This window comes from Nuphar pumila, chromosome 1, assembly GCF_984573655.1.
Source record: "Nuphar pumila chromosome 1, dmNupPumi1.hap1.1, whole genome shotgun sequence".
Taxonomy (NCBI): Eukaryota; Viridiplantae; Streptophyta; class Magnoliopsida; order Nymphaeales; family Nymphaeaceae; genus Nuphar; species Nuphar pumila.
In genome coordinates this window covers 150336066-150353084 of record NC_143249.1, presented here as the reverse complement: position 1 = coordinate 150353084, position 17019 = coordinate 150336066, and positions in this window count along the sequence as shown.

The window sequence follows — 17019 nt, the reverse complement described above, 5'->3', positions numbered from 1 at the left end:
AAACAATAAAAAATAAAAGTAGTTAAAAATTATATTTTTATCCAAGTATGGCCTGAAACTAATTATATAATTAAATATAATTTTATTTACAATTTTTTTAAAACCCTTAAAACTCTATGTTTGGATCGATCCATTTGGATCTAACCTGTGTGAACTTCGGTCCATTCGAAAATCCATATAAATCTATATTTCTAAAATAAAGTCTTACTCCTTAATGCCAAATAGTTATACTAATATCAAATGGTTTATAGTAAAGTGGGTATCACGATCATATATAATTGATATAGGTACGTCATACAAACAAACTACTTTCTTGATGTAAATATCTGCAAGACTCTCAGGAGTCTGAGTCACACGAATAGGCAAGAAATGCGCTGACTTGGTCAATCTATTCAACATTACTCAAACGGCATCGTGCTGACGACAAGTTTTGGGTAGTCCCACAACAAAATCCATAGTGATCTCCTCTCATTTTTATTGAATAATTTCTATAGGCTACAATAGACCACATGGTCTCTGATGCTCGATCTGGATTTGTTGGCAAGTCAAACATTTTGAAACATAAACTGTAGTATCTCTCTTCATGTCATTCCACCAATACCACTTTTGAAGATCCTTGAATATCTTGGTCGTGCTAGGGTGAATGGTATATCAGGATTTATGAGTCTCGTCAAGGAGTACACGTCTCAACTCGAGGTCACTAGGCACCCAAATATGATCTCTTATACAGATACCTTTGTTCTCTCCAATATAGAAAGAGTTGTCACTCACCTGGGTAAGGACCTCGAGTTTATCAAACTAAGGGTTCTTTTGTTATGTTGTGATGATCTTGTCAAAGATATCAGGTTGCGTGACTGGGTTAGCTAGCTTGATCTTGCCTTGAACCATAGCAAAGGGCCTCCATGCAATGAAATCCTCAAGGAGTTTCCATCCTCAACTAAGAAAACTGGATAGAACATCACTAGTCTTTTTGCTAAGCACATCAGCTACCATATTAGCCTTACTCGGATGGTAAGACAAAGAAAAGTCATAATCCTTTAATAAATTCCAATCATCTACGTTGTTGCATATTCAACTCTTTCTAGAAAAACAAATACTTCAAGCTCTTTTCATCGGTGAACACTTCGAACTACTCGCCATATAAATAATATCGTCATATCTTCAACGCGAAGACCACAACGGCTAACTCAAGTGCATGTGTTAGGTAGTTGCGCTTGTGAACCTTCAACTAACGTAATGCATAAGTTATAACCTTATTATTCTGCATTAGAACATAGCCCAAACCTGTGCCTGAAGCGTTTGAATAGATCACAAAACCACCACTACCTGATGGCAAAGACAACACTGGAGCTGATGTGAGCCTTTGCTTAAGCATATGGAAGCTCTCTTCACACTTATTCGACCACTTAAACTTGACTCCTTTCTTTAGAAGCTTTGTCATAGACAAAGCAATATAAGAGAAGTACTGAATAAATCATCGATAATAACTAGTCAGACCGAGAAAACTCTTAATATCATGGGTATTTTGTGGTCATTGTTAATCTAAGACTGCCTCAACTTTGGTGGAATTCATAGCACGCCATCCACTGAAATCACATGGCCAAGGAAAGAAACTTGCTTGAGCCAAAACTCGCATTTTGAGAACTTAGCATAGACTTGGAGCTCCCTAAGAATCTCCAAAACAACACACAGATGCTCTTGATGCTAAATCTTATTCTCTGAATAGATCAAGATATCGTCGATAAACACAATCACAAACGAGTCCAAGAATGGCTGAAAAATATGATTCATTATATTTATAAATATAGTTGGGGCATTTGTGAGTTCAAATGACATCACCACAAACTCATAATGCCCATAACGAGTGCAAAATGCAGTCTTGAATACATCATCTGCCTTAATTCGTAGCTGATGATACCCAGATCTCAAATCAATCTTTGAGAAGACCTTAAAAGATAACAAACACCACATATATCACAATAAAGTCACACAAGAAAGCATCACTTACAAAATTATAAACATGAAGATCTAAAGTGAAACTTTACCTTAGCCCTTTGCAATTGATCGAAGAGGTCTTCGATACGAGGTAATGGATATTTATTCTTAATAGTGACCTATTTAAACATTTGATAATCAATGCATAACCTCATCAACCCATCCTTCTTTTTTATGAAGAGAACGAGTGCTCTCCATGGTGATGCGTTCGGTCGAATAAATCCTTGTTTCAAAAGCTCTTGAAGTTGCTTCTTTAGCTCCTCCAACTCGGTTAGCGCCATACGATATGGGACCATGGAGACAGGATCAGTTCCTGGCAAAAGCTCAATGCCAAACTCAATGGCACAAAGTGGAGAGAGTTTTGGTAATTCATCCAGCAAAACATCTGGGTAGTCACTGTAACACCCCAATTTTTTTATAACCCAAAAAATGGTGATATTTTTTTTTAATTACTTTAAAATATTTTAATAAATAACAGCAAAAAAACTCATTGGTTCTAAAAGTTGGCATGCTACTTTTCATATTCATGCATAACCATACAATTATAGAAATTTAAAATAAATGAATTTTAACATGCATAAAATAAATCAATATATACAACCATTCATAATTAATTATATTTGTCCTTCAAAATAAAAATTAATTAAATAATCAGAGTCTAAAATCTTTAGAGATATAGGAAAGGTAGGCTCAGACCTCATTGCAACCTCCCGCATTCCCATACAAGTATCTACTCACTTCTTGAAAAATATTAAATTATATGGGGTTAGACATAACATGTCTCAGTAGGGTGAAACATGCTAAACTCGTAAAACATAATACAAAATAGGAATATGATCTGACTTTTTATAATTTAAATTTAAAGAATAATTTATACAACTACACAACTGACATGAGTGTACAACTCACTAAATTAAACAAGTGTGCATCAATTAATTCATCCAAAGCAAATAAAATGCATAAGAAGCTAAAATGCAGAAGCCATTGAATGCATGCACAAATTTTTATCTTTAATTACATGTTCTTTCTTAAATAATGCATGCAATTCCTAACTGATGCACATACATATTAAGTTATCACTTCTTAACCCCATGGGTACAACACAGACAAAATACTTGGTTCAGGGTCGTGACTCAAGCAGTGTTTTACATACAATAGTGGCTTTGGCCTAGCCAGACACCTTTTACCAGGGACATGGTGAGGGATGATAATTCAAGAGAGATTTTCAACACCTTTAATCTTGATGCATCAGATTTTTACTCATAAATTTTTTACCCTCTACGTTGCAGTCTATTGTAGTGCTTTTCCCTATCTTCGTGGGTGGAGAGGACCAACCTTCCATGCTCAAACAGAGTTCCACGAATCCAAATGTATCACTTGCCACTCTCCCAACAAGTATCTTTTATTTGTGATATTGTATTGTTTTACTTGATTACTTAATGTCTTACATAAAATTACAATTGAATCCATCAAAAGCACTCAGGCTCTAATAGGACAATGTATGCACTTATAAAGCATTGGCATTGAAACATTATTTCATTTATGCTTTTAAACAAAAACATGTGTATAGGCATAAATGTGAATCTCGTTCATTACTTGGCATCCATCCATGAATATATGTCAACACATCATAAACATATGGACTTGCATACAATTTCAGTAGGGATTTCATTAACATTTATAAACACATTGTGCAATTCAGACTCTTCTAGCCTTTGCTTGCGCATAGCCCCCTTTTGGGAAAACATACTTATCATTGAACATACATGCATGTATTATCAATGACACCTTATACCCTGCATAAAACTAGACATTCTCATACATACACATTCTATTTATTGAATAAAAGCAAAGAATTTATGCCAAACATAATGAACTACGTAAGTACCAGGGTTCAGTCCTTTGACCAGTTTCGATTTGCAAAACTCTCAATTCTGTCTGATTATTATAGAATTAAAAAAAAATCCGTCAATGAATAGAACTAAGATTTTCACAGATTTTAAGAAATTTCATAAGCTTTTCGTAGCCGCCAACTGTTCTTAAAAATTATTTTGTATGAGAAAGTTATGAACATTTTACTACAGACATGTTATTTTTTGTTCTGACTGTCACAGAGCCGTGCTTATTCCACGAATAGAGCCCAAAATTTTACAATAGGTGTAAAATTCTGTTGGCTTTTCAATGAAATAAACTGCTTATCAAAACTCTTCCAGACAAGAGAGTTATGAGCATTTTATTGGTCAAATATCTTGTCAAAAAACTATAATATCCAGTCTATGCATTCGAGTGGGCCAAACCGGGTCACCCGAATCCATACAGCCATATATTTTTTTTATAAAATAACTCAAGAAAAAAACAATACAAATCAGACATATTAATTTAACATAGTCTTAAGTAGACAAATCTATTTTCCTCAGTCATTTGGCCAGAAAAATAGGCCCATCTTAAAATACAACTCAATTCTTTATAAAATATTCGGTAAATAACCTATTTTAATGAATAAAATATGGATTTATTCTATAAATGAAAATAAAAAATATGAATTATTTATAAAACACTAGAATACATATACTCTACTAATTACAATTGAATTTTTCAAGTAATAAATTAACTGTTGCATGTTTTCCCTAAATTTATCAAAATATTTTCTAAAAGCCTCGATATGACTAAAATTGCAATATCTCAAAATTTTGATCATGGAAATCCGTCAATCTTTTATAGAATGTCTACAAGAATCTACTTTACTATCCCAAATCAATAATTTTAGAAAAATCATGGCAAAACTTATATATTTTAAAATTTTATAGATTTCTTTTCTTAGAAACCAATTTTTGAGCAAAACACATTTTCAAAAAGGTTTTTTTTCAGAAAAACATTCTTTTTCCATAGTTTGATAGCCATAAGCCAAACCCACATATATAAGGGTTGGATTAGGGTCTAAACTTATGAAAAATTCATGGAATTCATGCTACAAATTCTGTTTCACTAGAGAAGTATAGATCCCCCTACCTTTTGTCAAAAAATCTGATCCAACGCGTGTTGGTTAATTTTCTCGCACATACCAACCGGTCTACATGTACCATGACCTCGATTGATCCCTTCTTAAGCCATCTTAAATTATGTGAAACCCACTCTTGTTAGCCCAAGAGAGAAAACACCAAAGGGTTTGATGTGGAAAGGAGAGAAAAAGGAGAAAAGCAGAAAAAGCTTGGGGAAAAGAAGAAGCTCTAAGAAAAAATATCAAATAGGGAGGGGCATGAGCCCCTCCTTTATATTTATAAGCTCTTAAATTAGGTCAAGGGATGGGGCTAGCCTCAGCCTTTGATCTAATCTTGAATTAGATTCTAAATTTCAAGGCTTTTTATTTTTTATTTTTTTCATCTCTTTTTCCTAAGCTTTTTTTTTAAGGATGATATATGATTTATACGCATAGTATAGTATAGTATATAATACCATATGAATAATTATACGAGGGAGGAGGGTAGGTTGATCCTCATGGTTGGCCTCTTCCTCTTTCTAATTTTTAAATAGACAACTTGCTTGCTTGGCAAGCAAGCTGACTTAATTTTTTTTCTTTCTTCTTTCTTTATTCCTTTGTTTCCTAATCCCTTCATGGGTTCAGCCCTTGCTGGACCCTTCTAGGTCCCTCTAAAAATGGTGTCATCCCTTATGGGGTTTAGTTTTGAAAAATAGCAAGTTTTGACTTTTTCAATCCTTTTCTTTATTCTTGTAATTAGGATCGAGTCAAGTCCGGTCATGGGTTTTTCTTTAGAGTTTTGGCATGAGTTTCTGAGATTATTATTTTCAGTAGGTTAAGTTATTGTGTCCAGAGATGGTTGTGATTTTTGCTTCAGCAAAGAATGATCTACCTTTGGTTTTAGATTTTTGATTCAGCCAATTAAAGCTAGGTCAAACCGGCCAGGTTTAGTCGTCCTTAGTTCAACCGGCTGGGTACATTAGCCAAGGTAATTTTGAAATTAATTCTTTTTATTTTTTATTTCATTGCTTTAGGGTCTGGTTGTGATCTGACCTCAGCTGTATCAGACCTAGATTAGGCTGATCATAGATAGACTTAGCCGATCCTAATATTGGGTTCAGTTTGGGGTTAGTCACAAGGTTAGGTGTGGTTCAATAGGTTAGACGTTAATAGTTAATTTTAGTTATTTTAATTCATGTTTTGTCAATAGGTTAATATTAGTTAATCATTTTTTTTAGCTAGATTAGATAGGTTAATTAGTTAATTTGACTATTAAGAGTTAGGCGATTTTAAGTTTAGACAAGTAATCTAATTTAGTTATGGATTTTTTTAATGATTAGTTGTTTTAGAGTTAATTAAATCAGAATTAGATTAGTTAATTAGAATGAAGACTTTAGATTTTACTCAAGTTAATTAGAAGTTAATTAATTCAGCATATAGAATTTTAGTTAAGAGTTGACGTTAGGGCGTTTCATAGAACACGACAGCGTTATGTTAAGTAGGTAAGTGATGTTTTGCTTTCCTTAGTTTTAGGTGAGTTTTCTATTTTATTTTATTAGGGTAGTTGCTATAATTTGGGTTAGTTATTTTAATTAGAGTAAGTAACATTATGTTAGGAAAATTGGAAAGTTGCCTTAGTTGGTTTTTAGGTATGTTCTAGCCTTTTACATTAGGTAGTTTCCTTTTTTGTTGTTGAGTCCCTCTTAGTAATTAATTATTCCCATTTACCTATTAGAGTAAGTAATTTTATTTTCTACAAGTAAAAGATAGCTTAATTAGTAAGTGGGGTCTCTTAATTGGGCGTGTGAGTTTAAATGCATCCCTGTCCTATTTGGATGTCCAACCCATAGCCGGCCCACTTTGTTTTCTAAAGTTAACTTTAAGATTAGTTTTAATTAAGTTATATTTATCTTTAAAGTAAAGTTAAATTAGTTGTAGTTTTTGTCTAGTCCAGTAGGTGTTTAGTTTAATTTTCTTCTTTAAGTCGAATTAGTTAATTGTTTTGTATAGATATTATTCTTAGAATACTTAGTTAAGTAGTTGTTATTGCTTATTTCTTAATTATTTTATTTGAATTCTCTGTTTTACATTAGGTTTAAATTCATGTACTTTCTATTTTTTTTAACAGTAATTAAGTTTTAATTAATTAGTTCATGTGTTTTTATATTTTTAGTCAATTAATTAGTCAAGCAAAGCCAAAATAGTAAACTTTGTATAATTCAAATTTTTAGTCAACTTTGGGTCATTATTTTATGTTTGTTTTCAACAAGTTTTGACCTAAAATTTTTATACTGATTTTATCAGCATGTCTACTGTATCTCTGCCAAATTTCATAATTTTTCATGTTGATTTGGTTAGGTAACTAATTTGATTTTGAAAACTGGTTCTGCAGAAATTAATGTTTTGCTTCATTGCTGTCAAAGGGGCAATTTTGTAAATTCAAAAATTATTTTCTGTGGATTTTAGAAGAATTTTTCAACTCTGTAAATTGGGTCTGGTTTCTGAGTGTTTCTAGAATATCTCTATAAAAATCCATTGTCGTCTGACCCTGTTTACTTTTTCAAAATCTCGATCTCCCAGAACCTGTCCTGAATGACTAGTATTTAGGGTAGTTTAGTAATTTCCATTAAAATTAGGTTTTGATTTAAATTCTGCTATTTTTCTAATTATTGGTAGTTAGAGTAGGTTCTTTTATTTTTTTTAGAAGTTAATAAATTAGTTTAGATTAATTTAGTCAATTACTTAGTTAATTGCTTAACTATTTGCTTCACTAGCTTTTGAAGTGTAGTAATTAGCTAGTACTTAGTGGAGTGTAGTTGTAACTTAATTAGTTTTAGCATTAATTTATTTGCGTTCTATTAATTACATTGTTTATTGTTTATTAGTGAGATACGTACTTGTTAGTTATTTCATCAAATTATTTATTATTTGATTTAATTCTTGCTTTAGTGTTTATATAATTTAGGTACTAACTTTGTGTTTTGTGTCTACATAGCTTAGGATATTTTGTAGGTTCAAATGCATATGGAGCAGGGTAGGTATTGAAGATCGATTGGTGGCTTGTTCAGTTGACATTGGAGTCTAGAGCATATATTAGGATTTTACTATTTTTTTAGTTGTTCATTGAAATTATATTTGTAGACAGTGTAATTCTTTTATTTTTGAGATATCAATAAAGTGAGTAATTCAAGTGAATTGTGTATTGCCTTATTCCGTTTCCTGAGTTCGACCTGGTCTTACCATTAGTGTAAGCTGATTTATTTTATCATTTGGTGTACGGTTTATATCAGAGTTTTATTGAAAAAAATATTGTTTTAAAAATTGTTTTTATATGGATACACCAAATTTTTGTTGCCATTGCCGAGGAACGACACAAGGCAAATAGTTCACTTTTTTACGTGCTTTATTAATATATGAGTAGTTAGTTTTTGATATAGTTAGATAGATTCAGGATTAAGATAGTAAGTACATATAGGTTCACTTTTGTTTATTAGCATAGTTTGAATTTTTTTATTATTAGATTAGGTTCATTTGCACACCTGGTCCTGGTACCAGTGTATGCAAGGGCAAAGGAATTTAGGTAACCCATTGCATCCCTTCATCAACAATCTCGAGAGAATTATTCATTCTCCTTGAGGTCCAAGAGAAATGGATGAAATGGAGCCTGTTGCTCCTACGCATCCTTTGAGGGAGTACTTCCTACCTACGGAGTACACCCAGGCATCCTGTATTAGAAGACCTGTTGTAGGGGTGACACATTATGAGATTAAGATCAGACTAAATATCTTTAATGCTGTCATGGGACCAGGTGAAGATGATGCATGCTTCCAGGTAGAAGTTATGCAAGAGGTCGTCGATGCGGATTCAAAGATCACATTATGTCGAGACCCCTTTATAGAGTATTGTACAGTAGGAGATAGTTTAGAAAAAGTTAGTGAAAATGTTACTTCGGTAGGTCCGAGGACCCTTTCTTGGCGAGAGTGATTTGAGCTTCTCCCACTATTAGTTGAGACCCTGGCCAAGTCGTCGATCGAGTGTCCCCGAAAACTTGAGCTGAAACCCTTACCGGATTTACTCAAGTATTGATTCCTCGACAACAACCAGACGCTTTCAGGGGGATCGATCCATCCTTTTGCATACAGCGATTGGTTGGACATTGGCAAATCTCAGGGGGATCGATCCATCCTTTTGTAGGCACATGAGACATTGTGATAAAGGGATTAGACCTATGTGAGATATGCAAAGGAGAATAAATCTCCATATGAAGGAAGTGGTCAAGAAGGAGGTCGTCAAGTGACTTGACTCAGGCATGATATACTCCATCTTGGATAGTCAATGGGTGAGCCCAGTTTAGGTGGTTCCCAAGAAATGCAGACTCACCGTGATAGAGAGTGAGAATGGGGAAAGCATATCGATGAGAGCTACTACAGATGATGCGTGTGCATAGATTATAGGATGCTAAATGCTGCAATGAGAAAGGACCACTTCTCGTTGCCATTCATCGATCAAATTTTGGAGAAACTCGTGGGCCAAAGCTACTATTATTTCCTGGATGGATATTCAAGATACAATCAGGTAGTGGTGCATCTTGATGACCAAGAGAAGACCACATTCACATGTTCCTACAACACATTTGCTTTTAGACGTATGTCATTTGGGCTTTGTAATGCCTCGGCAACCTTTTAGCGGTGCATGATGGCTATCTTTTTGGACATGGTGGATGACATCATAGAGATCTTCATGGATGATTTTTCTGTATATGGCTCTACTTTTAATGATTGCCTTCAGCGATTGACTAGAGTGCTTAGACAGTGTAGGGAGGCAAATCTGGTTTTTAGTTGGGAAAATAGCCACTTTATGGTTCAAGAGGGCATTATACTTGGTCATTTTGCATCGAGTAGGGGTATAGAGGTAGATAGGGTCATGGTGGAATCAATTTTACGATTGACTCCACCTACTACGGTTAGACAGATGTGATCATTTCTGGGGCATTCCGGATTCTATAGACAGTTCATTAAGGATTTTAGTAAGATTTTGAAACTGTTATGTACATTACTAAGAAAAGAGCAACCCTTCAAGTTTGATGAAGATTGTATAAAAGCATTTGAGACAATCAAACAAGCCTTGACTGCGGCACCCATTTTAAGATCTCCAGACTGAGCGTTACCATTCGAGATCATCTGTGATGCTTCAAATTATGCCATCAGAGCCATTTTAGGTCAACACATAGATAGGAAACCGTATGTGATATACTATGCTAGTAGATCCTTGACAGATGCACAACTCCATTACACCACTATAGAAAAGCGCTACTAGTTGTGGTATTCCCATTGGACAAGTTTAGATCTTATTTACTTAGTTTCAAGATTGTTGTCTATTCTGATCATGCTACATTGAAGTATCTTCTCAGCAAGAATGACACTAAACCTAGACTCATTCGGTGGGTCTTGCTATTATAGGAGTTTGATATCAAGATTTGAGACAAGAAAGGTAGTGAGAATATAGTAGCAGACCTTCTGTCGAGGTTCGTTGTGGATTCCACAAAGGATCAGAGACCGATCACCAATTCTTTCCCAGATGAACAAATCATGGTAGTAGGAACATCACATTCACCTTGGTTCGCTGATATTATGAACTATCTGGTGACCAGATGTATTCCTGTGCATTGGACTAGGTTTGAGAAAGATCGATTTTTTGCACAGGTAAGGCACTATTACTGGAATGACCCAAAATTGTTCAAATATTGTGCATACCAAATTATCAAGAGGTGCATCCTAAAGGAGGAGTATGAGTCTATCCTTTAGTTTTGTCATTCCCTAGCTTGTCGAGGTCATTTTAGTAGTAGGAAGACTACTGCTAAGGTTTTGCAGTCTAGATTTTATTGGTCGGCACTCCACAAAGATGCTCACGAGTTTTGTAGGAAATGTCTTCAATGTCAGCAGACATGGAACATGTCCAAGAGAGACATGATGCCCTTGCTCCCGATCTTGATAGTAGAGATATTTGATGTTTGGGGCATAGATTTCATGGGGCACATTTTCACCTCTATTTAGCAATGTCTATATCTTAGTGGCGGTTGATTATGTGTCTAAATGGGTCAAGGTTGTGGCCACCAAGACTAATAATCATAGAATGGTACTTAAGTTTATTAAGCACAATATTTTTAGTCGATTTGGTATGCCACGAGCAATGATTAGTGACAATGGTAAGCCTTTTAGGAATGTACAATTTGCTTCTCTTCTCAGAAAATACTTTATACATCATAAGTTTGCTGCCCCCTATCATCCTCAGACTAGTGGACAGGTTGAGGTTTCAAATAAGAAAATAAAAAGAATTTTAGATAAGACAGTCCGCTCGAACCGCAAGGATTGGTCCCAACACTTGGATGATGCTTTATGGGTGTATAAAACTGCATTTAAGAACCCTATTGACATATCACTGTATCTATTATTATTTGAAAAAGCATGTCGCCTCCCTATTGAATTGGAATATAGGGCTTACTGGGCAATTAAAAAGTTTAATTTTGATATGGCCTACGCTAGCAAAGAGTGTTCCTTGCAACTCAATAACTTAGAGGAACTCCGGAATGATACATACGAGAATGTCAAGATATATAAGGCTCGCACTAAGGCATTTCATGATAAACACGTTGTCAGGGAAGTGTTTGAGCTAGGGCAAAAGGTTTGGCTATTCAATTCGCATTTGCATCTTTTTTCGAGGAAATTGAGGTCACGATGGGATGAACCATACATTGTAAGGGAGGTATTTTTGCATTGAGCAGTGACTCTGTTTGACTCACGCACTAGAAGTACATTCAAGGTTAATGGGCAAAGACTTAAGCCTTACATTTCTAATGGCTCACAGGTTGGAGAATGCGAGGTCTGGGATCTTGCAAAGGAGTAGGATTTGAGTAGAAGGGTGTATCATATGTACATAGTAGGAATAAAATTTTATTTTTCATTATTTTTATTAGTTGTTTTGCTTTTATTTTTACTTTAATCAATTGTCATGCATATATGCTTTAATGTTTGATGCTTCAGTGTATGAGTTGTAGGTTACCAGATACAGGGCACTGCTATAGGAACATACCATTTGCCAGACCAGCAGAAAATTATGCATTGGTATATGCATAGTGGTGGTGCAAAGTCAAGGCAACTATCAACTCAAGAGGCCCTCCACATAAACATGTTGTATCTTTATTTTCTTTCATTATTTATTTATTTTATGTTTTTTAGTGTGCATCTGCATTTGCATGTTTGCATTTTTGCATGCCACTAGGGACAGTGTCATTCAAGCATGGGGGGAGGGTATGAGATGCACACTAGATTTTTTTTCTGTTCTGGTAACTGTTCTTGATAAAAACTCATGAAATTAGGCTTTTAAGAAACAAGTTTAAGCATATATGAATGTTTTTACATAATCTGACATTTTAAAAAAAAAGTAAGCCTCATGTGAAAAATATTTTTTTTGAAACTAATCTAGAAATAGTGGTTATTTATGTGAATTTCAAAGAAAAGATTGTATTTAAATATTAGAGTTTGCTTTGAATCATAAGTATGAATATGCACAGTCTGTTTTTGAACTACTAAGCAAATGAAAAATATAAAATAATAAAAGAAAAAGAAAAAGCTCATACATTTAGTTGTTGATATCTTCGTACTCCCTAGTAGCTGTGCTTACACACAAGTTGAAGTGTCTGAGTTCCATGATGAAAAGGATAACTAAGGATATCACTTCTCTGTCTAGTCAATATATGTGGCCTATTTGGTTCGAGCAAGTAGAGCCTGAGGGGTGTTTACACCTAGTTTCCTAAAGCCATTTGGTTTAGGAGTCACCGGCTTGAAAGCCTGTTACGTGGAGTTTATAGAAAATCCTAACAGATATAGACATTGCACATGGCAAAAAGAGGACTATACATAAACTATAAAAATAGAAGGTCTAGTGACTCGAGCAATTAAATCTGAGGGATACTTGGTATCTGGTGCCCTAAGGTCGTCTAACCTGGGAGTCACTGACCCAAAGCTCGCTACACGGGTCACGAGAACTGGAAATTTGAAATAGTGCTCAAATTGAAAAAAAAAATATAAAAATTAGAAATCAAAAGAAAAAGAATGAGAGCTTAATGAAAAATTCATTGCTTAGAAGTAATTATGAAAAATAACTATGCAGAAAACATACAAGTGATGATAAATGAGCAATAACACAATTATACTTGATTTTCTAAGGAAAAAGCATGGATGATTGCAATTTTTAGAAAAGTGAAAGGAAAAAGCTTTTATTGTGGAGGCATGTAAATTCTAAATCTATCATGATAATGTAATTGTCTGGAATAATTGCTTACACTAATTTCTTAATTGCTTAATATTCTCAGAAAATGAGCAATAACACGATTATACAAGTGATGATAAATGAGCAATAACATGATTATACTTAGTTTTCTGAGAAAAAAGCATGGATGATTGCAATTTTTAGAAAAGTGAAAGGAAAAAGTTTTTACTATGGAGGCATGTAAATTCTAAATCTTTCATGATAATGTAATTGCCTGAAATAATTGCTTACACTAATTTCTTAAATGCCTAATATTCTCAGAAAATGAGCAATAAAACTATTATACAAGTGCTAATAAATGAGAAATAACATGATTATACTTGATTTTCTGAGAAAAAAAGCATAGATGATTGCAATTTTTAGAAAAGTGAAAGAAAAAAGTTTTTACTGTGGAGGCATGTAAATTCTAAATCTGTTATGATAATATAATTGCCTGAAATAATTGCTTACACTAATTTCTTAATTGCCTAATGTTCTTAGAAAATGAGCAATAACTCAATTATACAAGTGATGATAAATGAGCAATAACACAATTATACTTGATTTTTTGAGAAAAAAGCATGGATGATTGTAATTTTTAGAAAAGTGAAAAGAAAAAGTTTTTACTATGGAGGCATGCAAATTCTAAATTTATCGTGATAATGTAATTGCCTGAAATAATTGCTTACACTAATTTTTTAATTGCCTAATATTCTCATTCAAGCATGACAAAAATGTTTGTGGGTAGCATCACTGCAAACCTTCATGAGACCTTACTCGTCCACTGGGGTAGCCTAGAGGTTTAAAGGGCTTGCTGCATGAGCTAAATGCAACTGTGATTCCTATGAAAGTGAGTTAGGCTAGTTAAGAATTATATATTACTATTTGCTTTCAATTTGCATGTTTGTTATTTTCTAGTTTCGTAGCTTAGATAGTTTAGCTTTAGTTTGCTCGCGACTAGCAAACATTCAAGCATGGGGCCATTTGATGATGCATGAAATATACATTATTTTTTACAGATAATTCTTGCATTTATATGTATTTTTAAGGATAAAAACTTATGTTTATGTTGCTTTAGGTGTGAAGGAGTTACGATTCAAAATTCACTCGAATCAAAGTTAAAATGAGGAAAATAGAGCACTTTTAAGGTTTTAGAGCAGTTTTTGAGGTCATTTGGATCCAGATCTGACCCAAGAGCTTAATTTTGGATCATGGATCAGTTATCAAGCCAAATTTATTCAGTATTCATGTGATCCAAGGTTTGAAATATGAAAAAAATTTCAAAAGACTCTCCTAAAAGGTGGCTCCTAGGCTAGCTTTGTAATTTAGTTTAATTGTAGTATTGTTTTAAAAGCTAATTTTTGTTTTAGGTAGTTTTAGGAATTAACAATAACTTGGGAGAGTTTAAAAACTAAAAAAACCATAGAGATCAGGGTCCCCTACTGCTGAGTTGACATCTCTTTCTCTCCCCTTCTCTCCTTCTAACTCCTCTTCTTCTTCCCTATTTTCTCAAACTCTTTCCACTGTGTGCATTATCCTTCTTCCCCAATGCCCACTGTGTCTTCTTCCTTTTTCTTTTCTTTGTTTTTTCATGTGATCTTTGCTGTGTTTTCTTAGTATCTTTGTTGTGTTTTGCAAGTTACAGCAGCCTAAGTGAAGGACTCATTCAGATTCGGTTTGCCGTCTACCACTCTCGATGATCGGCCATGCTCTTTCTTCAATCGGTCTTCCTTCTTTTCTTCTGCCACGATTCGTTCTCCTTGTATCTCAGTTTTCACTTGGACGCAACAACATAACTAGTGCAGCAACCCTATCAAGGATGTGTGGGGTGTCATTCATCACAAGGGATCGCTCTTTCTTCCTCTGAATCATTGGGCAACCCTTGAGGTGAGCCTTCTCATCTACTTCTTGTAATTAGGATCGAGTCAAGTCCGGATGTGGGTTTTTCTTTAGAGTTTTGGCATGAGTTTCTGAGATTAATATTTTCAGTAGGTTAGGTTATCGTGTCTAAGGCTGGTTGTGATTTTTGCTTCAGCGAAGAACGATCTACCCCTGGTTTTAGATTTTTGGTTCAACCGATTGAAGCTAGGTCAGACCGTCCAGGTTCGATCGTCCTTAATTCAAACCGCTGGGTAGGTTAGCCAAGGTTACTTTGAAATTAATTCTTGTTATTTTTTATTTCATTGTTTCAGGGTCTGGTTGTGATCTCACCTCAGCTGGATCAGACCTAGATCAGGCAAGTCGTAGATAGACTTAACTGATCCTAATATTGGGTTTGGTTTGGGGTTAATCGCCAGGTTAGGTGTGGTTCAATAGGTTAATCATTAATACTTAATTTTAATTATTTTAATTCATGTTTTGTCAATAGGTTAATACTAGTTAATTATTTTTTTAGCTAGATTAGATAGGTTAATTATAGTTAATTCGACTATTAAGAGTTAGGCAATTTAAAGTTTACACAAGTAATCTAATTTAGTTATGGATTTTTTTTGTTGATTAGTTGTTGTTTTAGAGTTAATTAAATCAGAATTAGATTACTTAATTAGAATTAAGACTTTAGATTTTAGTCAAGTTAATTATAAGTTAATTAATTTAGCATATAGAATTTTAGTTAAGAGTTGACGTTAGGGCGTTTCATAGAACACGCCAGCTTTATGTTAAGTAGGTAAGTGATGTTTTGCTTTCCTTAGTTTTAGGTGAGTTTTCTATTTTATTTTATTAGGTAGTTGCTATAATTTAGGTTAGTTATTTTAATTAGAGTAACGTTATGTTAGGAAAATTGGAAAGTTTCCTTAGTTGTTTTTTAGGTATGTTCTAGCCTTTTATATTGGGTAGTTTCCTTGTTGTTGAGTCCCTCTTAGTAATTAATTATTCCCTTTTACCTATTAGAGTAAGTAAGTAATTTTATTTTCTATAAGTAAAGGATAGCTTAATTAGTAAGTGGGGTCTCTTAATTGGGTGTGTGAGTTTAAATGCATCCTTGTCCTATTTGGACGTCCAACCCATAGCCGGCCCACTTTGTTTTCTAAAGTTAACTTTAAGATTAGTTTTAATTAAGTTATATTTATCTTTAAAGTAAAGTTAAATTAGTTGTGATTAATTAATTAAGTTTTGATTAATTAGTTCTTGTGTTTTTATATTTTTAGTTAATTAATTAGTCAAGCAAAGCCAAAATAGTAAACTCTAAAGAATTCAAATTTTTAGTCAACTTAGGGTTGTTATTTTATGTATGTTTTCAATGATTTTTGACCTAAATTTTTATATTAATTTCATCAGCATGTCTACTGTATCTCTGCCAAATTTCACAATTTTTCATATTGCTTTGGTTAGGTAACTAATTTGATTTTGAAAACTGGTTCTGCAGAAATTACTGTTTTGCTTCATTGTTGTTAAATGGAAAATTTCGTAAATTCAAAAATCATTTTTTGTGGATTTCGGATGAATTTTTCAACTCTGTAAATTGGGTCTGATTTTTGACTGTTTCTAGAATATCTTTGTAAAAATTCATGGTCGGCTGACCTTGATTTCTTTTTCAAAATCCTGATCTCCCAGAACCTATCCTGAATTGTCCTGATTGACTAGTATTTAGGGTAGTTTAGTAATTTTCTTTAGAATTAGGTTTTAATTTTAATTCTACTATTTTTCTGATTATTGGTAATTAGAGTAGGTTCTGTTATTTTTTTTAGAAGTTAATAAATTAGTTTAGATTAATTTACTCAATTGCTTAACTATTTGATTCA